At 44.6% G+C, this 22928-nt stretch overlaps 1 long non-coding RNA gene across 1 annotated transcript in view; it reads right to left on the bottom strand.

Moving 5' to 3' along the window:
* Positions 1–7261: 7261 nt before the first annotated feature.
* LOC132252194 (uncharacterized) overlaps positions 7262–22928 on the bottom strand; it is a 194636-nt gene continuing 178969 nt past the window's right edge. Inside the window, exon 2 of the long non-coding RNA XR_009464092.1 lies at positions 7262–9472. This is a non-coding gene — a long non-coding RNA (uncharacterized LOC132252194). The remainder of the gene's footprint in view (positions 9473–22928) is intronic.

Raw genomic sequence — 22928 nt, 5'->3', positions numbered from 1 at the left:
AGTGAGAGGAGCAAAACAGCCCTGTGGAGCCCAACCAGCGTGCACCTCCCCTCGCCTCCAACAGCTACTCCCCTTCCTGTCCCTGCTGTTAGCCATATTATTCTGAAGTGAGGCAGAAGGCAGGGTAGATTTTTACCTTATAGATGAACTAAAGCCTCTGCTTTTGTAAGCAGTGGCTTGCTTAATGCAATGAAGACAGTCCCTGCTTTCCAGTAAAAAAATAAATAAATAAACCATGCAATAAATCCACACAGCTAAACTATGAGACTAATCCCACAAAATTTTCACTGATTTTCCTAAAAGCAGGAGAAGAACTGCTATCTGTTTTGTTGCCCTACAATCTCCTTAAACCTGTTTAAATATCCTATGATATTTAATAAACAAACCTGTCTGAGGGGACCATAAGAATAGAACAGTAGTGAGTCCTAGACACAGCAAGATAGTGTAGGCCAGGGAACAGATCTGAACCAGCATATCTGGCATGGTCCATATCTACTGGCAGCAAAGGGTGGGGGTGGCTTGCTTCAGCCCTCAGCATGGAGCTTGGCCCCAGCTTTGGCTGCCTTCCTCCGCCGACCCAGCGTGATGAGCAGTCCCTGCAGGCAGAGCAGGTGGAAAGCAGCTGGAGCTGGAGCCAGATCTCAAAGCTCTGAGCAGAAGCCCTGTGTGCTAAAGCTACCCCCGCCCCTCACCACCCAAAGCAGTGCAGCAGGGGCAGGAGGAGAGTAGCTTCTGGAGGCGAGGGGCATGCTGACTGGGCTCAGCAGAGCTGTTCCACTTCTCTCACCTCCAGCTGAGGTTCCTGCTCCTGCCCCACCATGCAGTGTCATTCCGCGTGGGTGGAAGCTTTAGCCTGGTGGCTTCTGCCCAGTGCCTGGGGCTCTGGCTCAAACTCTGGCTACTTTCTTCCCACTCCACCCACCCATTGCAATGAGCAGCCCCTATGGGGGAGGTAGATGGAAAGCAGCCAGAACTGGAGCCAGAGCTCCGTGTGTCTGAGCAGAAGCCACAGGGCTAAAGTTTCCACATATTCACCCAGAGCCACATGGTGGGAGCAGCAGCAGCTGGAGGTGAGGGAGGTAGAAGATCCCAGATGGCCCCGGCCAGTGCACAACCTGTGGTGTGGCTGCAGCCAGTGGGTACTGCACAGGGCAGGGGTGCAACAGGGGCTGTGATCCCCTGCTGTGGGTTGCTCCTGGGCTCCAGGCCCACCGGCACCTCCAAGCCAGCCAAGGCAGCTCACTGCTTGGCCAGCCACTGCCCGTGTCCCCCAGCCCAAGCCAAGAGCCCAGCCCCCATGCTGCAGCCTGAGCTGGCCCTTGTGCATCTACCCTCAGCAGTGCCGGTGGACTGACTCAGCTCATCCCCACAGCCCCAGCCCTGCAGCTGCAGGCTTGGCAGGCGGATGGTGGTACCATGGCAGCCGGTACTGGCCATGCCCCCACCCCTGCTACTGGAGTGGGGAGGGGAGTGAATGCCTGATGAGCTGCTACACCCTGGCCAGGCAGACCTCAGCTGTGGTCCTCTGGTGGAAGAGGGGAAGGGAGAAATAAACTCCTTCCCTTCTCTCTTCTCCTCAGGGAGCCATGTCAGCTGGCATCTGGCCACGCCCCCACCTAGAGACCAGAGCAGTGGAGCCAGCCCTGCTCTCTGGACCAGAGAGCACAGTCCAACCTGGGGCTACAGAGCATGCTGGGATGCTGGGGAACTCTGGTTTAACTTAAACCAGGAAGGGGTCTGGGACAGAATTTGCATAAACTGGTTTGATCCAAATCAGTTCAGTCTGATTCTATGTTCAACCAGGTTTATCTTAAATCAGTTTTGACCCTTTTGAAACTGGTTAATGTGTACTGAACTTATGTTCTGTAACAGGTTTAAAACAGTTTCTAATTACTTAAACTGGTTTATGTGTAACTTCTGTCCCTAGCCTACAGGACAGTTCAAGAGATTTCTATCTATAAGGTTCAGCTTGGTCCCCACCTCCCCTTCCCCCCTACAAGGACATAGATTATTTTTTGTTTCTATTTTAAATACAAGTGGCACATGACTGAATTCTATACACAGTGTCATGGTTTGAAACTACTGTAGGAACAGTGAGTGAAAGCAGTGATTTATGTTCAAGAAGAACTTCCTTATGTGAAATACCTGAGTGAAATGGGTAAAGGACAACACTCTCCCAGATTTTACATGGGATCTATAGTTCCCGCTCAACTGCTTTTATATTATTTTTTTATTTCAGGGCTTGTTATTGAATACTCAGTAGCTAAAAGTAGAATTATAAAACAATATACAAATGAACCAGTTTCCATATATTCTCTCTGTGTCCACTTCAATACTTCAGCTTTCTTGGTTAAAATACAACTAACTAGTTTTTCCAGGATCACACTGAATCATGGTGAAAAGGCAGTCAAAGCTTATACTAGTGTTGTCAGTACTCTTACTTGTAATTTAGGAAAAAAGTATTTCAAGTTCAAAGGCTCAGCCTCTTTCTTGAGCACGAAATGTTATCATTTCTCATGTAAATTAAATGCCATGAAAACTAATTAGTGTTTCGAGCCATATTTCAATGTGTTCACATTTCACTGCTATGGCACATTTGTTATATGTAGCCCTCTGAAATACCGTATCGGAAATAGCGTTTTTCCAACAGTAGGGTAATTCCCAGGTCCATTGAATCCATTTTTTTTCATTTGGTTTTTGTTCCTAACTAGTCATGAATAAATGGTTAGTATCAGAACTAAGAGCGTAGTACTGAGGAACTGGCCTAAATTCAGAATTCCTACTTATGCTGGCAGTGATTGTCTTAAGATTTCAAACAAGAGTCTTGACATTGATTTTTACCATGGTCAGTTCCTCCTCCTCTACTACAACCAAGATGCACAATGCATTATAATTTGTAGTTAGCAATTCTAAACTTTCATCTGCAAGAGTTAATTGAGATAGGCCAGAATGTTTAAACCCTACTCCTATATAACATGTAGATTGTTTTAGCACCTAACAGATTACATATCTCTTAGTACAATGCAACCCAAACATAGCTTAAGGATCTAAAGAGATATTATGTTTGTCTGATCTATAGTGGGATGCTAATGGACCAACTCTGAGGGGAATAATGTAGCTGCTATTATGCTCACAACTTGGGCAACACTGACAGTGTCAGCAGGGAAAAAACAGTCAGATAAGATAGATCTTAGAAAGGGGAAGCATCTAGATTTAGATGGAGCATAGATGTGCAGGGCTAAGGAGAGGGTCAAGTGAAAGAAGTAGCCAAGATTACAGGCTTAAGAGATAGAGAGAAGGGTTGTGTTGTGGAGGGGGACACAAGGAAGGATCTAGGGCTTGTTTTTGCCATGTTAATTTTCAGATAATGACTGATATCCATGAGATGTTAGAAAGACAGAGTAAGATTTTAGTTTGGACAGGAGGAGGCAGGTCAAAAGAAGAAAGGTATATTTGCAAGTAATCACCATTCAGAAGCTAGGCAAGGACACACTAGCAGAGATCACCCAGGGATAGGATGTGGAAGGAAGTGAAGGAAGTCATGAATGGAGCCCCCACTAGTAAGAGATAAAAGATGGGAAGAAAACTCAGGTACCTAAATCAGGTTGTAAGTGACAAAAGCATACCTGGGAGACGGTGGTGTCACAAGAATCATGAACCAAGATATGACAGAATATCAAGAAGAACAGTCAGTGTTTGATAGGCATTGGGTCCAGGAAGAGGAGGCTGGACTATCAGCTTTGAAATTTGGCCAGAAAGATGTTATTAGAGAGCTTGACTACAGTCACAATTAGGAGTGGATCACCAGTGTCAAAAAAGGTCGGTCTCAACCAATAAGAGCCGAGGATATAAAATACCAGGCCCACAGCAATTGTTTTTGTTTTCCTGCAACCCCAGCAAAGAGAGAGAAAATTTCACTTGTTCACCTGATGGGCTTCATGGACAATCAATTTTTTTCATGCAAATCCAGTCTTAATAAGAAAATCCTGTAGTCAGGTGTAATGTTGGGTACTCTAGTCACTATAGATTTGCAGCCACCATGGATGCAGCAGTCTCAAAGGAAAAAAATATAAAAATTTACTGTTTCATCCAATATGAGCATTCCACTTATCCTAACAAGCTCTGGAGCTGTAGAAACAACATAGCAAAAGATTACTGCAGTGGGAAATGATATAAATCTTCCCCCAGCTATTTTGTGCTTGTCAAAGAGGTAACAAGAAATGTAGAAAAAATAGGAGCTTGAAGAATGCATTTGCAGCTCTAGGTAAGAATAAGCCTTAATGATGGGGTGTGAAAAATTTCCTGGCAGCTAGCAGTAATTTACTGAGTTTGGAAACTAGTTGTAGTCACTGAATAGAGTGACTTATTTTCTTAGAAACCACAGTGGGAATTGAGTCACAGTTTTAAGAGGGCTTATTCTTGTTGCAGCAAGGCAGGTTTAGACAGGACACTATTAGCCATTAATGCATTAGCTACTCTGGTTCATAAAGGTTTGGCTTGAATCTTTTTTTTAAAAAAAGGAAGCTACCTTGTGTAAAATCCACTTGGAGCCCTCACTTACCCCAGAAAAGGCAATGGTATGAAACCCCAATATAGTATAGGAAAAAAGAAAAAGCAAGCACCTAGATACCAGAGTGGAGTCTTATTTTTTCCCCAGCAGGAAGGGTGGGGGCAAGGTCGCTTTTGGTGTTTTGTTTTGTTTTGTTTTGTTTTGTTTTGTTTTGTTTTGGGGGGGGTTCTTGAAGAAGAGGAGGAGTGGGGTTAGTAAACATGCCAGTCCAAAATCTGTAGTGAGCTGGCCAGGTACAGACCTCATACATAAACCAGTATAAATGATCAGAAACTGGTCCAAACCTATAACAGAACAGAAGCCCAGTGCACACAGACTGGTTTAAATGTCAGAACCTGGTTTAAGATAGACCTGGATGGATGTAGTATATCAGAATCAGGCTAGGTTAGTCCGGTCTATCAAATGTCTGTACCATATCCTCTCTTGACTCAACCTAGGTTGCTGTCCTCTGGCAACCCAAGCTGCTTTGTGGCCCCACTGGTAGTGCCTCCCACCCCCCTGCAGGAGGCACACTGGAACTCAGCTCGGGCTCAGCTATTATAGCCTAGCACTCAGCAGGCCCCACCACCAAGCTTTCTAGCCATCAGCCACAGGCAGGAAAGAGATGGGTCAGGATGGGGCTTATGAGCAAGTGTGAGGAGATGGTGCCCGCAGCTCACTCTGCATTCCTGGCCTCGGTCAGCGGGCACAGTGTCCCTCCCATGTCCCGGTTCCATCCATGCCCCAGAACCATGCACTGGAGTGGCTCCATGAAGGGCTCAGAGGATTCTCCCTCCCTGCCTCCACCGGAGCCAGCACTGAGTTCCCAGCTGAAGTCCCTACCCCTGCAGCCATGGGGTCTCTGGGGAGGGGCTTGCAGCCATGCCCTTATGGCTGCAGCACCGGGCAGGGGGCAATTCTAGCACTGAGATGTGGGGGAGCATGTCCCTGTTGAATGCTGCACCCAGCTGAGCTGGCATCCACCCCACCCCCACCCCTGGAAAATGAACCTGCCTGAGCTGAGCCAGCCCAGCTGGCAGCAGTCAGTGCTCGAGTACCAGGCAGAGCACTGACTGGGTTGGGGATTCACCTATCTCCCCAGGCTGCAGCCCCTGTTCCTGCACTGGAATCACCCCTGCCAGCCACTGCAGCTGCAAGGGCATGGCTCTACCCCTGCCTTCCCAGGGACTAGAGCTCCACAGTTGCAGGGTAAAGGGCTTCAGCCAGCAACTCCATGCTAACCTGGGGTATGGAAATCTTCCCACATAGTGTCCCTCTTGTCCCAACCCATGAGCCCCAGGACTGTGCACTGGAGCATCTGCAGGAAGGGCTTGGAGGATCCTCCCCACCACCCCCCCAAGCCAGCACCAGGTTCCCAGCTGAAGCCCCTTCTGCTACAGCCATGGGACTACTGTCCCTCAGGGGGTGGGCAGCCATGCCCTTGTGGTTGCAAGGGAAGGATCCTTCCTGGGGCAGACCCCCATGTCCCCACCCTAAACAAAGCCCAGGGACTCCCATGCCACCTCCAGCAGGGGTGAGCACACCACCCTCCGATGACTGGCTGCCTGCAGCTGACAGTTGTCTGATGGGTGATATGGAAGTGGAGGGAGGCATGTGCCCAGCAGCCAATCAGATGTGGCCCACTGCTCAGCTGCATTTGGCTCCCTCAGCAGAGACTGGAACAAGCTGGAAGGCATGCAGGAGTGCCCCTAAACTGCTGGATTCAGTGGGTGCAGGCAGCCTTTGTGCTCCTCCCTGAAAGGGTGAACTTGTGTTCTGTTTCCTCCTGAACTAACATAGTCTGCTTAGAGAAACCATGCAAGTTACTTCGAACCCACCCCAAACTTTTTGAATGTCTGTACCTAGTCCTACTGTAATTGTTTATAGGATTAAGCTGCTGGTTTGACTGGTCATGGTTTTTTGTTTGTTTGTTTTGTCTTTTCTCTTTTTCTTCTTCGTCCATTAAGGAATTGTCCTGTCCATGTGTATTTCAGATTATCATAGCATCTCTATTCTTTCCAGGGAGAGAAAGTCAGCTTTGGAGGAACACTGAATGGAGGTGAGCAGGGTGGGATCCACCCATTCAAGCTGTAGTCAGACAACCAATGATGTCAATAGTACAGACCCACAGTACGAGCTCAGTAAACACTTTCTGATTAAAGCTCAATTTTGGAAACATCACTTAGTTTCTCCTAAAAAGGTCAGTTTGGCTTGGACATTTCCCATGCTTAGTCACAGCATCAACACACTGAGGGTGGGTGGCCCAATCACTTCAGGACTGGAGGAAGGAAGCCAGAAAATCTAGGAGGTCTTACAAGGAGTGATAAAGTGCTTGTTAGTTTACTAAACACCCAAATACACTCAGAGTCTATTAGGCCTATAAGTTCTCAAAAGCCTCCTTAGATCCCCATCCTAAACCTGCTCCCTTTTCCTTAACTGTTTTTTCTTCCACCTCTATCTATCCTCACAGCATCCCAGTCTCCATAAGTATTACTGTTGCTTCTATCTTCCCCAGAATAAGCTCGGTCTGGTTTATGTAGGCCCTTCCTACTGCCAGAACCCTCTAAAAAGATTCATATTAATGGAAGACAGCTGGTAAGGCTTTCTCCTATATATCCATTTCTTCTGTTGAAGGAGAATTTATTTTAAGAGGAATCAAATCCTACAAGCCATTTCTGATTTAATCTATTTAGAAAAGTTAACCTACTATAGTCACTTTCCCAATATGGTCTTTATTAATATATTCGTAACAAAGGCTTAATCTACTAAATCCTGGATTGTAAAACGTATCCTTTAAAAATTCCCATGTCAGACCTTCCCATGTAGCGACAGACATCCACCACCTTCCAACAATTTATCAAAGATATGTGCTCGGGCAGGAGTGGATCCAAGTGGGTGCAGTAGGCCGCCCTTTTAATTCCTGTTTACCCAGACTTTAAAACCAACCACAGCAGCATTTCTAGTCTGGTAGTACTGAGGGTGTCAATTGATTTTTTGGTTCACTATACTTCACCTGAATCCTGCTGAAGTCTCTTCATTCCATAGGTGTTAATGACTCTCTTTCCTTTTTAATGGTCTGAATGTTCCACTATTTCTTCTGCAATTTTTTTATCTGTTAGCCATTTCAGGTAATGTCACTCTTCTGTTTCACAGCCACAAAGTTTATTTTTAGCTCTAGCTGCAAACCTTAACTCTGGTGTACAAATGACTAATACTGAAGTATTGAAGGTACTGTCAAGATGCTGTGGAAGACTAGATGTTGTTTTCTGAATTTGAATAAGAAATGTACATTTAACTATATTGACTACAGGACTACTGAAACAATACCTTCCTACTATTTTGACTATTATTTGCCTAGTCTTATGTGGTTTATAAAATTGATATGTAATCTAGAAGTGACCATACCAATAAAGTTATATTTAGTTTTGCTTCGCTCTTAAACTTTATAATATAGCACCAGGCCTATAGCATATTAGTAAAGTTTCTAGTTTCTCTTTAACTGCAGAAAAACGTGTGTCATATTACACCACATCATCTCATCCACTATACCCTTCCCCCTCCCCACCCCCAGCTTACAAAATCCTAGATCTACTCATGTGTTCAGGTTATCCAAACCAGAATTTCAGGTTCTCAAATGTAATGCAATTGCCTTAGTCAAAGCATTCCTACATCAGGCCATATGTGCATACCCTTCAATGACTTTAATATAGCTTGTTGAAATCAATGGAAATATCCCCTTAGATACCTAAAAGAACCCTTAAGCTCTCCATTCATTGGCTACATTTCAATGGGACTTTCTAGGATGCCTGAATCTGAAACTGAATGTGGAGCAATGGAGGCAAGCTGATGCCAAAAGATCAGCTTATTGATTTTCAGCACTTGTAAATCACGCATTTGTGTCTCAGAAGGGTAGCCACATTAGTCAGGAGATTCTCAGATATATTTAATTATGTGTGCTGTCATTCCATTTGAACCCTGCCCTTCACTATTGCTTAGAAAATTAGCTCCCAAGTCTAGCTAGTTAAGTTTATGAATCTCATGGAAGACATAATATGCCTCTATTCCAGATAAAATTTGCTTCAGTAGGTAATTGCTACCTGTGGTTAGTTCGTATACATTTTGTAGTTGCCTTGCAAAGATACATTTTTCTATTCAGTTTTATATACGTTTACTGTCCAGATGGTATTGATGGCATTGAAGGTCCCTAATACATTAACAACATAAAAGGACAGAGCAGCATGGATGCTAGCACAGCTCTGAAAGGGCATTTCAAACAATCGAAGACTGGTTTAACCTGGAACTGTCTAACTGTGTTGCTAACAGCTTGCCAATTAGAGAGCTCCAGAGGTTCATTTGTGCATGCGGTTCAGCATCTAAATCAGCCAGTTTATACACACACACACACTTAGCTAGCCTCTCCGTCATTTCTGTCTATTCACACTGCTAAGGCTGTCTACTACCAGTAATGTAGCTCATGGCAGCTCCTTTATGTGGATGATGATGACTCCTGATCTCTTGTTAACTGCATTTTAACAAAAGAATCAGTTCCCCTGCACAGTGTAATGCGTGTGCCACTCCATTAGAGAAGGAGTCACTGCTGATCTACTCAGGGGGCATTTGTAATAAAAAAGAAAAAAAATCCTGTGGTGCCAGGTTTCTATCCATTGCTGGAGTCCCCGAGGTGTTATTCTTTTTTCTTCAATTCTGAGCAGATCTGGGTAGCACTTACGCAGGTCATTAGGCAGCAAGGCATACCAAGGAGCAGGTTAGCAGTTGAATTTTGTAGCTGTTGTTGGTATTTCCTGTCAGTGGGATGCAGACCAGCTGCTCAGGCAGCCCTCCTGCTAACAGACAAGCCAGTCGTCACTCAGTGTTGTGCCTTCTGTCAAATGTGTTTGCTCCATTTCGTTTGCATGTGTTTACCTGGGGGGAATTCACAAAATTCAAAATTAAAAAATTGCAGCCATTATTTGTGACAGCGACTTACTTTCTTTGCTACTTTCTTTGCTACTAAAACACAGAATACACACTCCTTCTCTAATGCCGGGTCTGTGTGGGACTGAGACTTTGTCTTATGGAATTACTGAACTGAGTTTCAAGCAGTTGCAGCTCCTTATGCAAAATGAAAGCTACCTCATTAAGGTGAAATCTAGAGTACAGTTACATTCATTTGTAGTTGGAATTTAAATGTCAAATCAAAAAGGGAAAACAAACATAACCTAATAAAAAACCTAATTAACGGTCCTGGTTCACTGCCTTTCTCATTTAGAAAACTTCCATTATTCTCATGTTGTTGATTAAGCCCTTTAGAAAATGCCCAGAGAACTCCAGCTGTCCATCATAATCTATGAGCTCAACTGATTTCACTGTACTAGCCTGTGACCTTCATCAGGTAGACAAGAGTGCATGAACATTCATTCGGTGCCTACAGACTTGACATTAACAGATTAAGCTGTCAGAAATAGAAGTGCTATAGTGCAATCAAAATATACGCCTCTGCATTGCTATCTGGGCTTTTGGGGGAGGGGGGCAGAAGCAATTTTAGCTTCTAAGGCCAATAAGCTAAAACTTAAAGAATCCAATTCTCCCTAGGTATCCAACTACAAGCCAGTACTGAGAAGAATATACAAGGTTCAACTGTTCTCAAAGCATAAGGAAATTCCATTAACTACCATTCAGATTTCAGATTAGTGATTCTCAAGCACACTGCAGGAGCATGCTGGTGTGCCAGGAGATCCCTTTAAAGGTGCTATTGGGTGCTATGCAATATTAGCACTATTAATTATGCAAACACACAAATGTGATTCACAAGATAATAGGAATCCACAGTACCAAAACCATTCTGACCTATTGTGATCTATCTGAGTACTTTGCAACAGAAGAATTGCTGTTTCTATAGTCTTTATTCTATAGTCAAAAAATGAGTGACAAAGCTAAGAGGTGGCATTTTCTGAGGGGTGCCTTGAGTCTAACAAGGGTTGCCTTAACTCCAAAATAAAAAGTTGAGAACCACTGCTTTAGATAAACAGAAATGTGAAATCAGTATTGGATTTTGCCCCATGTTGCTAGCATACCATGTCAAGCTTTTATAGCCCAGAGTAAAACTGCCACTTCAAAAGAACATTTCTCCCTTCCACTGAAGTACAGAAGCTTTAGCAGCTAACATACTTTGGGCTAAATTTGCTAACCAACTAATGGCTGTTTTCTGTCACTGTTGGCACAAAGCAGTCTTAAATCTGACCCAGTTCTTAAAAAGGGAATGATTAAAGTACTAAGAGTTGGTGAGCAGAGGAAATACTTCACTAGGAGAATTCTTTTGTTGCACAGGGCCGCAGCACTGATTTTTATATCTTGAGACTTCTCACAGGCTTGGAATATGGAGGCACGTGGTGAGAATGACTTAGGACATATCTACATCCGGTGATATGTGTCTACTTTTCGATGATTTAAGTGTAATGCAAAAATGTCCATGTTCATTTTAAATTTGCTACCTTTTATACCTATATCAATCTACTCATTGCAGAATAGAGGTCCATATGGGCTTCTACAATACTCCTCTCTTCTATCTCCTAACCTTGCCTGAGATGCAGAGTAAATTAACCTGCACTGAGTTTCATTTTAATGCAGCTAGGCTCTTCCATAACTACCAGAAAGCATAAATATGAGGCTTAAGACTGTTCTGTTTTACATTGAGGACCTAAGATGCAGGATAAATGTGCAGTGATTCCTTAAAACCACTTCTGCATGAACACATATCCCAAGGGATTTTGAACATTGCTTGCTTTAGGACACTGGTGTTACTCTCACCTGGGGCCCCAGGGCCAGATCCAGACTGTGGGGCTGCTTGCAGGTCAGATCTAGCCTGGGGCATGAGTGCTGCTGCAATGGTCATCATGGCAGTAGCAAGGGGTTTGGTGGATCCTTTTTCAGGTCATGCTCCTTAGCTATTTTATCGCTACTGAAACTTTGATAGAGTTTATGTTTGGTTTACATATTTAGTGTTTTGTTTACAGCCATTTCTTTTTCAAGATTACTGTATTTCCTCACATACCACATACCCTCAAATAAAATACATACCTTGGTTTTTTTGGAAGGCAGACTGTAGAAAAAAAAAAGATTTTTCCAACTATGTGACATAGAGTAAGTCCTCCTGGAAAGAGAGAGTGTCCAAGAAGTGGGGCATCCTAGAAGGTAATCTGATTAAGGCAGAAGGAACTTCCTGGTGTGGCAGGATGGCAACAAGACTAAACCCTTGTGAGAGCAGCAGCAAAACTGTTACTTCTTTACTGTAAATAGTTATTTACATAAAGTTCCTGTATGTTAAAGTGTTATTTCCACATTGCAAGCCTCATCAAGATACTGCAGACTGCATGCAGCAGCTCACTCACCTTCAGCCAGCTCAGTGGCTCTTCTACCACTACCAGTGGGTGTAAGAAGGTTAACACAGGACACCACCCCTACTCTTTTCAGCCACAAGGAAAAACAGCATCTACCTTGATGACCAGGAATCACAGTATATGCTTACTCTGTTCTACCCTGCTTCTGTTCCAGTGAAGAAAAATCAGCTTCCATGTTTAAGGTATGTTCCCCAATTTTGGAGGGATGATTTTGGAAAGAAAGGTGTGTGTGGTATGCAAGTAAATCTGGTATATTGTGATCAAATATTTAAAGTAGAGGGATGTGGGGGCTTTCACTGGGTGAAGATTGAGACATGTAATATGACCTACACAAACAGGCAAAGAAAGAAGAAAAATTACTTAAAAGCCAATGTGAATAGGAAGATGCTCCCCAGTGAACAACAGCGTAGATCAATGAGAAACACACGCACGTTGTAGGGATGGTATGCCTAAAATTCAATTCAACAGAATGAAATAACATCAAATAGGAACTAGGCTGAGGAAAACTTGGATTGTGAGGATTTTTCTTTAATTCTGTCTCATTATAGGAAGCTTTCCTTGAAAGTTGAACTAGAAGATACACTGCCCCAGAAAGACTGGTATTTCAGTGAAAGAGCCAGGCTAGAGTTATAGAATCATAGAAAAATTAGGGTTGAAAGGGACCTCAGGAGGTCATCCAGTCCAACCCCCTGCTCAAAGTAGATCCAACAAGATCATCCCAGCCAAAGGTGGGTTCTAAAAGCCTCCAAGGATGGAGATTCCACAACTTTTCTAAGTAACCTGCCCAAGTGCTTTACTGCCCTCCTAGTGAGAAAGTTTTTCCTAATATCTAATGTAAACTTCCCTTGCTGCAACTTGAGACCATTGCTCCTTGTTGTGTCATCTGCCACCACTGAGAACAGTCTGGCTCCATCCTCTTTAGACCCACCCTTCAGGTAGTTGGAGGCTGCTATTAAATTTGTCTTCTCTTCTCCAGACTAAATAAGCCAAGGTCCCTCAGCCCCTCCTCAGAAGTCATATGCCACAGCCTCCTACCCATTTTTGCTGCCCTCTCCTGGATGTTCTCCAACTTGTCCATATCCGTTCTATACTAGGGGCCCAAAAATGTACACAGTACTCCAGATGTGGTCTTACCAGTGCAAAATAAAGGGGAATAATTACAGTAAACTCACTGGTAACCAGCACCTTATAAGCCAGCATGCATTGTTAACAGGCATGCCGGCTTGTAAGGAAAAGTGAAACTGATAGTGCCCGCCATGGCACTTCCGGTTTCTCCGAGCCCGCATGGCCCGGAGCAAAGTAGCCTGCGCTGCTGAGCCTCCACAGCCCGGGGAAATAACAGGCTGCGTGGAGCTGTGTGGGGCCTGCCTCCCTGTCCCACAGGGCCCACAGGAGCAGCAGCAATGCGGCGGGAGGGGCAGCAATGCCGCAGCAGGTGTGGAAGTACGTCCCAGATGTGGCAGGAGAAGCGGCAGCTGGGGCCACTCAATTAACCGGCATATTTTGTTATCCAGCGTCCTCCATTCCCGGGGGATGCCAGATAACAGAGCTTTTACTGTACTTCTCTTCATCTGCTGGCAATGCTCCTGCTAATGCAGCCTAGTATGCTGTTAGCCATTTTGGCAACAAGAGCACACTGTTGACTCATATCCAGCTTATTGTCCACTTAACTCCCAGGTCCTTTTCTGCAGAGCTGCTGCTTATCCCATTGGTCCTAACCCTGTAGCAGTGCATGGGATTCCTCCATCCTATGTGCAGGACTTTGTACTTGTCCTTGTTGAACCTCATGATATTTCTTTTGACCCAGTCCTCCAATTTGTCTAGGTCACTCTGAATCCTAGCCCTATTACACTACCCCAGCTTTGTATCATCTGTGAACTTACTTAGGGTGCAGTTTATCCCATCTTCCAGATTGTTGATGAAGATATTGAGCAAAAACAGCCTCAGGACTGACCCCTGGGACACTCTACTTGATACCCACTGCCAACTACACTGCAAACCATAGATCATTACCCATTGAACCAGAAGATCCAGACAGCTTTCTTTTTATCTTAAAGTCCATTCTTCCAACCCATACTTCCTCAGCTGGCTTGCAAGACTGCTATGGAAGACCGTATTAAAAGTCTTGCTAAAGTCACAGTATAGCATATCCACTGCTCTTCCCACATCCACAAAGCCAATCATGTTGTCATAGAAGGCAATCAGGTTGGTCAGGCATGACTCGCCCTTGGAGGCATGACTTGCCTTTGGAGTCATGCAGATACACTGCTCAACCAACTGGGCACCAGCCTAGCTGAATTGCCAGTGCAAGGCGATTGTCTGATAAGAGGGGCAATGGAGTCTGAGAAACTTCACAAAATAAGGAAGGTTATGGAGAGAGAGATAAGGAGGCACCACTTGGAATCCGGACCAAAAAGAACAATCCTTTCAAGAGGAGATGAAAGGAAAGGAGAGAAGACAGAATCTTGATTTGGACAAGCATGTACATTTGTGAGAGGTGGAGGAAATGTGGTTTATCGGACTTGGCCCTTTAGTCCCCCATCATTAATTTAAACACGTCTCATAAGTAATCATTTTTAGAACTAAATGCAATTATCTTCTTGGAGGGACATACAGCTACAACTCCTTTGCGTGCAGCCCAGATCACCTACACTTCACAGGTGCAACCTCATTAGTTACGATGACATTCCAGCAGAGCTGTGGGCCTGTAAATGAGCAAAGAACTTACTCCAAGTCTGTGAAGATTAATGAGGCCTGTAAATGTAGGAGTATAAGAAGTGCTGAGAACCTGTGTTGAACTCAAGAGAATTTATTAGTGCTCAAGCTTGGAAAAGCTGGGCCAACCAACTCTCTTCTGTGTAATATACTGCTATTATCCCCTCTGACATATCGGTAACCACAATGAATATATATTCTCATTTTACTACTTCATATCTTTCTCCACGAATCTTAGCTGACACTGCAAGGCTTGTATAATGCCAGGGTAAGATGTCACTCCATATACTGGAGCACTATAAATGTACAGAATGTACCTGTTAAAACATGGGATGTTACCACTGCAACAATGAATACTCTTCAGTGTATAGAGAATCATAGAATCTTAAAGAAGTAGGGCTGGAAGGGGCTGCAAGAGATCATTTAATCCAAGGGTGGGCAATTATTTTGGCTGCAGGGCCACCCCCGTTGTGCAGGGGTGCAATGGTTGTGCAGACCCAGCCTGGTGCAGCAGCAGAGACAAAGGATCTTATCTGGCCCCAGGCCCGTCCACCCTGCACCCACCACAAGGGGCAATGGACAGAGTGGGCAGGGTCTCCATGGGTCTCCACTGGCCCAGAACCCCTGTAAGCAGGGTGAATTCAGTGGGGAAAGCAGGGAGTGGCATCTGGGAGCAGGGAGGGCAGACAGAGCCAGGATCATGGGGCAGTGACAGCATGGGGCCAGGGCATGGGCAGAGCTGTGATCTACTCCACACAAGTTCCTGTGCCAGGCACCATTTCCACAGGCAGGTATGTGCAGGGAGTGGATTGTGACTGTGCCCCGGGCCCTGGCCCTCTGCTATCACCACTCCACAATCCCAACCCCAGCCCTAGCCCTGGCCTCATCCACCTGTCCTGCTCCTGGACACTGTTCCCCACCCACCCATGGCCTCATCCCAATCACCTGGCTGAGTGAGCCCTGCCTGCTCCAACCAGTATCCCCAGAGGTGGGTGTGGGGCAGATGGGCTGGGCAGTGGGGCCAGGACTGGTGGCAGTGATGGGGACACTGGCAGCAGCAGCCAGGCAGAGTGAGCACCACCAGGGGAGCTGCTGGGAAGCTAAGTTTAGCCTCTGCCCCTGCCCCCACCCCAGCCCAAGTGCAGGGTGACTATTTCACCACAGGGGGAATAAAATCCAGAACTGAGTGTAAAAGCTAAAAGCTGCAAGTTATGTGGCTATGTATGCAGCCATTAGACACATGAAGGGTAAATAGGATACAGCCCCAAGTGACTTTCAGATATTTCAAATGAACAACCCACCAGTAAACAACTATGCAGCTAATTTCCAATTGCCTTAGCCATCCTTTCCCCTGGGACCATGTCAGTGATGCATTATTCCTGCTTTTTCCTACCCCATTGCATGCTGGAAGCAAAGACCTTGAGAGATCTAACCCGAGGAAAAAGTTTATCTTCTGTTTTTCATAAGAAGAAAGCAGGACATATTCACTAGGCTCATGAGACTAGGATACTTTTAATTGAACTGAAAGAGTTTTACAGAGTGAACAAATTAGGCAACAAGATGGAACAAGAAAGAAAAAAGAAAAGCCATTATGAGATTAGTTGAAAGCCTGGGATAAAGCCAGATGAGCCTAATGCCAGTAATTAACAATACAGAGGATGAGAGTTGTCAAGACTAAAGCTCTGTCAGGTAAGAAATTCAGTCAGATAACACCTTCCAACACCAGAGCAGGGAAATGGGGCCTGTGTTCACACTTTCACAGACCAGATCTACACTTAAGAGTGTTTTCTAGTCTAAGATGCCCATATTGCCTGCAAGGGCAAGGCCTTTCAAATGCAACCACTCATACAGTAAAACTGAGATAGTTTAGTCCAAACTAAGTGAAATAAGATATAGTTATCTATGAGTCTATGATATATTACAAAAAAACTACAGTTTGGGGGTGTGCCCCCACATGCAGGTGCATGCCCTTATAGCAGCAAAAATAGTAACAGCACAAATTTGTGCCACTGCTTTTTGCTGTAGTACCTAACCCTGCATGTGCACTTTGGTGTGAGGCAAATTGAACTGCTTCAGGTAAACTGCCCTTTCCCCACTCCTCCTGGCTCCTGAAGTACATGGAGATACTTGGTCCATCAGCCAGAGCATCTACCAGGAGAACCAAGCTTTGTGTCTACCAGCACATGTTCCTGTCCTGTGGCGTGCACCATGCCACTTTTTTTAGTTTTTTTGTATTTTTGTTTCCTACTGGGATTTCCCTGTAGTAAAATTGGCCCCCATAATACAAATTTGCAGCGCAGAGCACATTTTAACATTCTGGGCATGCAGTTTGTGGCACCACAAAGCGTTTTGCAGTGCCACAAACCGCACATGCCTGCACATCTGGATGCGGCCTTGGTGGTCTAAATGAGTCAATGCTAAGGTCTCTTATTGAGCACAGCTACAGTAAATTGTTAATCTGTCACTCAGAGTTGAATGCAAAAAACTAGTCACTAGTAGATAATTCACCATCATCAGAAAAAAAATTGATCACTGTAGGGGAGGGGCCAGCTGTCAAGGTATTAGAACAACAGGGAATTGAACCATAATGATGAATTATCTCAAAGGCGAATTAACTAGAGTTTACTCTATGTCAGTCAAACCATTTCTCATCACACTCCCGACTGACATACCTATGGCAGAAAAAGTTTGTAGTATAGACCTCCTCTTGGTTTTTGACTGGTTGAGAATTGCTTATGTCTTTAGAATGTTATTTAGAGCATGTTATATACCAAATTACTACTTGACATTAGTCCCAGACTTTACTACACCCAGCCCAAATCAAAATCTTGAAGGAGAGAAATCAAATGGGAAAATAGGAAAAAGAATAATGGGAAAAATAAGAAGTAAAAAATACTGTGTCCTACTTCCATCTTGGCCTATTGTGTAGATGCTATCCCAAGTTTAAATGAAACAATGCCCATCATGCCCATATGGTTCCAATTATAAGTCAACCCTGTCTCTAAGTTGACTCCACATTTTTAGGTTCTGTTTAGGAAAAAACCTTTCCTACATGTTTTTCCCCAAATAGATGTAAATAACTAAAGTCCTTGAACTGCTATTGATCTTGTAAAGCTCTACCAGAGAATCAAATAACCAAGGAAAGGACCCAAGAAGTTAACTTCACTAAAAATTAAAAGAAAAAAAACAGCATTGTTTACATACAAAAATATTTTGTGCAAGGCTGAACACATTGCCTAAAATTCAATGTCAATAACCCTGTTAAAAGGCCAGATCTGCATAAGCAGTTCTGGATTCAAACATAGGAAAGTAGGGCTATAGGGAACCTTGGGAGGTCATCTGGCCCAGCCCACTGCTCAAGGCAGGATCATCCCTGACTAAACCATCCCAGCCAACTGTCTATCTAACCTGCTCATGAAAATTTCCAAGAATAGAAATTCCACAATTTCTCCAGGTAGCCTGTTTCAATGCTTGACCACACCACCCTCATAAACAAAAAAGTTCCTCCTAATCTCCAACCTAACATTCTTCTGCTGCAGTTTGAGGCCATTGCTGCTAGCCCTCTTCCCCATAGCCACAGAGAAAAGTCTATCTCATTCCTCTTTATAATCACCCTATCTCTGAAGACTTTTATCAAGTCCCCCTCGGTTTTGTCTTCTCTCCAATGGATTCTTCCCAATCTGTCATACATCCTTCTTAAAGTGTGGGACCCAAAACTGGACACAGGATTATAGATGAGGGTCCAAAACCCTGGATCCAAACAGCACTAGTTTTAGGGGTTCAAAATCCCTCAAAAATTAGTAAAACGCACGTGTAGGGAAGGAGTAAGTGGGTGGTTATCCAGGAATTTTCTGACTTCCTTTATTTTGTTTTGTTGAAAAATGATAGTTTATGGAATCCAAAATGTCTCGTTGGTTTTCACCAACTTCCAAAGAAACATGGGCAAGGTTCCAGCAGAACTCTGTGTGGTTCCCTGACAGTTCACCTTGTAGGCTGTCTCCTGCCTTTGTGATTTCAGCGGTCTTCCCCAGACTTAGGGACTCAGGGCTTCCCGGCTCTTTGCTCTCTGCAGAAGAGCCCAGATGTGGAAGCTTCAACTTGACAGCAAGTTCATAGGGCTTAAGTGCTCCTAGCTTGACGAGGGAGAGTTAATGCCTGCCTTCTATTTCAGTGGCGTAGACAATGGTGATCCCCAGGAACTGAGTGGTATTGGTGATTTGGGTCACACAGCCATCACAATCCTTCCCTCTGTGAACAGTCTGCCATCTCACTGCCAACATTAAGGGCAGCAGAGCAAATGACACCATGCTAGCTGGCCATTAAGAGTGATGGACAGTATTCTATTCTGTACCATAATACGGTATTACTCCTATTATACATAGATGGATGCCATGTATAAACTGATGGTGATTTTTATGGTTCTTTTTTAAGAGGAAAAAAGTCAACTTATAATCAGGACAATAAAGTAATATACTTGGTAGTCTTATCAAGAAAAACTAAATGAAAATTTAATTATAATGCAACTTTCCTTCAGAACTATGGATCAATTTGAAAGATTTGTGTATATTCTTTTCTTTTCTATAGAATATTTATATATTTTCCTGTTACATCAAACATATAATTGATTCATAGATTTTTTTGCTTAAGTACTTCTAATTACAATTTCTTTTATATGTCCGTAAAGGGTATGTGTAATTAGCTGAGCAGGGAAAGAGTATTAACTCCTTGCAAAATTACATATTGATGAGCTGCCAAAGCAAGGCTCTGCATGTTCACATTAATGACACATATATAATTTCCAATTTCATTATTCAAAGGGGTTTTGTGTAGAATTTATTCTATTGTAGGAACAATATTTATTTGGGGCCAGAGTTAAAAGCAATTATTTTGCAATGAAACATGAATTACTTAGGCCCCCTCTGCATGTGCAGGTAAAGGTGCAATAGGATTCACACAATTACCCCTCCTGTCATGCTACACATGCATGGCAGGAGACATGATTGTGGGATAGCACATAATGCCTTATGCCTATCATGCCTTATTGCCATTGCAGCGGGTGCCTGGGATTGCCATCTTGGGCTCCCCCTGCACTGGCAAATAGGGGACTCACAGCCCTGGCTGCACCCCACAAGCAACCAAGACTGCAACCAGGACTGTTATTCCCATCAGCTGCAGGACTGCAATCTCCCAGCTACAGCACTGCAATCTCCCAAGTGTAGATACCCTGGTAGACATGCAAATTAAAGCACTATAGAAACCAGCTATAAGATTATGTGCGGGCCGGGAGCAGTCCGAGGCCCTTTTTTCGCGCGGCGGGCTGTGGCCAGCAGCCCAGACACGCCGGGTCAGGGAAGGCAAGCGGCACGCTAGAATTAGGCACGGATGCTTAATGGTTGATTTAAGATTATTTACTTACACCGTAGATGGTCGCGGTGCAGGCTGGAAAACTTCCAGGAAAACTTCGCTTAAGTCCCAGTTTAAGGACTCGGACAGAGCTCTGGATTCACTCACGCAAAGTTTGCTAGGCTCCGTGGAACTTTGAGCGCAGGGAAGGGTACGTCGAGGGATCGTTCGGCGACGGGGAGAGGCAAGAGGCTGATCAGACCCCTGTAGCCTTCTTGATATACACGCTGGGTCCAATAGGCTCCGCAGCGCTTAGAGATCTTCACAAGACGTGAAGTCTCCTCCTCCTGATGTTCATGGAGTCCTCCAACTTGGGCGGAAACCCCTCAAGCCTTTTATACGGCTAGCAAGCCAATCACTAGCCACCACGTAGGAATAATTTAGAACTGACCAATAGTGGGGCACAAATCTGAATACAAATGGCGGGAACTCCTTGCAACGTGCATTTCTGTGTTGCAACGAAGAAATGCACCCTGCAAATAAAGCTACAAATGGCGGGAAATAATTCAGCAGTGCCGAAGCACACACAAACAAAAAATCACACCCTTGGGTTGTGACAGATTAGTACACATTTTCAAGATCTAACTTTATAGCTGGTTGGATCTTTTTACAGTGTGATAGTTACAATGCATGTGTAACTGGTCTCAATTGAATTACCTGTTAATTGCACAATAGCTGTAATGTGTAGCGAGGGCCATCTACTTCACAAAAAATACTTTATTACATAACACTCTAAGATTTATGTTGCCTTTATTTCCCTGTCTATATAGATTCACGGGCCATTATTTTTAAAAGTGACTAGGATTTGGGATGCCTGAATTATTCTGGTAGCCAACCTGAGACATTTGAATGGCCTTGGATTTTTTAAAATACTGAACACCTGCTTTCTTTCCCTTAAAACAGCAATAATAGTTATCGTATCCTGCTTTTTAACCCTTGATCATGGAGTATTTGTCAGAGAAGGTGATCATTATTACTCGCATTATTCCCAACAAAGAAGTTACAAAAGAGGCATGTCTACATGAGACACGTTAATAATGCACGTGAACTTAGGCTAGTGCAAGTATCAAATTCAGGCACAAGTAGATAATGCGCATTAACACACATGTAAATACAACTGGGCACTAACTTTAGTGCCAGGTCTGCCCTGCTTGGCAGGGCTGCAGGGACTTGGGACTAACTTTAGTGCCAAGTCCAGGAACTTAGGACTAACTTTAGTCTCAAGTCCTTGCATAAGTAGACACCTGCCAAATATCACTTAATGCGCATTACCTTAATGTGCATTAAATTTAGACATGCTTAAATACATGTGTAGACACACCCAAGAGGTAACACCATTGTTTTCACTTAGCAGTCTTTGCTACTTTTGAAAATGGAGTTTTCTGAATTTTGGAACTGTCACAAGTTTTATACATCAATTAGCATTTTTATAATGTGCTAGTGACAACATGCCTTAATGAAAGATCAAGGCTCAGTTTTGATAGGCAATGTACATTCTTGTGTACATACTGGGCACATATACATGAGATCCTTAACTATACATTAGCATAGCTTACTGTAAAGTAAGCATGTGCATCTACACATGCACATGCTTACTTCACTTAAACCTCCCTAATCCCAAATAAATTTACTACCTGAAAATGCAAGTAGCAAATTCACTTGGGATTAGGGAGGTTTACTGTGAAGTTAACTGCCCCACCAGCAGTTCAGGGCAGGGGGCTCGGACCTGACCGTCCCCTGCAGCAGTTTCCAAGTCCTGTGCCCCTGATCAGGGAGCCAAGTCCAGGAGATCCCTGCTGCCAGGGAGCACAGGGACATTGTCCCCACCCCAGTAGCAGGCCGCCTCCTGTGGCCAGGAGACAGCTGTCTTCTGACCTTCTGCTCCCAGCCAGTCCCTGAGCTAACACCCAGGGGGTGTGTCTACACATGATTTTAAGTGAACTTAAATTTAATGCTCATTAAACTAATGTGGATTAAGTCGGTTTTGGCAGGTGTCTACACATAGTGGGACTTGGGATGAACTTTAGTCCCAAATCACATCAGCCTGCCATGTGTCCCTGTGGCCACTGAGGGAAGCTCCAGCCTCTGGACTCATGGCTGCCAACACTTGTCAACCATGCTGAAGCAAGAACCAGCTGCCAGCAATTGACAGCCATCTTGGAAACACTCCCCACCCCTCTGATCTGTGGCCAGCCCCACCCCTGCTCCGGACCCACATGCCCAGCACAGAGGCAGCATGCACCAGCTCCCTCCTTGCCCACCCTGCCTCCCTGTGCCAGGGCTGCCTCTGCCCCTGTCCCTGCCCCTGCCAGTGACACCCAACACCCTGGACTCCTGCTGGCCATGGTTCTGACCCTGTTCCCCCCAGAAGGCACACCCCCCATCCAGGCCCCAGGAGAGCCATGCACCCACCAGCGGGGGCTAGGGCACCAGTTGCAGGAGGCCTTGACTGACCCCCTTCTCCTGCACTTCCCACTCTAGCCCCCCTGCCCCATCACCCACACACCCCTTGCCTGCCCCCGGCACCACTCTCAGGACATGCACATGGTTGAAACAAAAAAATTTTATTACCCTCACAACACCCACCCCCATCTCTCTCCCCCCAACAAGCACTGCCCCTCCATTACCTTCCCCACCCACAAACAGTAAAAAACCTGCTTACAAGTGGCAAACTAGATAGAGCAGCTGGCTCTGGCTGGCCCCCTAGGGACTCAATTCCCTATGTTAATGCAGAGTAATGTGTCCGCACATGTGTTAATCTGCATTAACTAATTCCACTTAAATCTGATACTTGGTTTGGGCTGGTATCAGATTTAGGCTCACAGCCTAAAATTACCATTTCTAAGCTGCATTAAGGGTATGCA

This window comes from Alligator mississippiensis, chromosome 1 (assembly GCF_030867095.1).
Source record: "Alligator mississippiensis isolate rAllMis1 chromosome 1, rAllMis1, whole genome shotgun sequence".
Lineage (NCBI taxonomy): Eukaryota > Metazoa > Chordata > Crocodylia > Alligatoridae > Alligator > Alligator mississippiensis.
The sequence above is the reverse complement of the archived record's forward strand: the minus strand, read 5'-3'. Positions and strand labels throughout refer to the sequence as shown.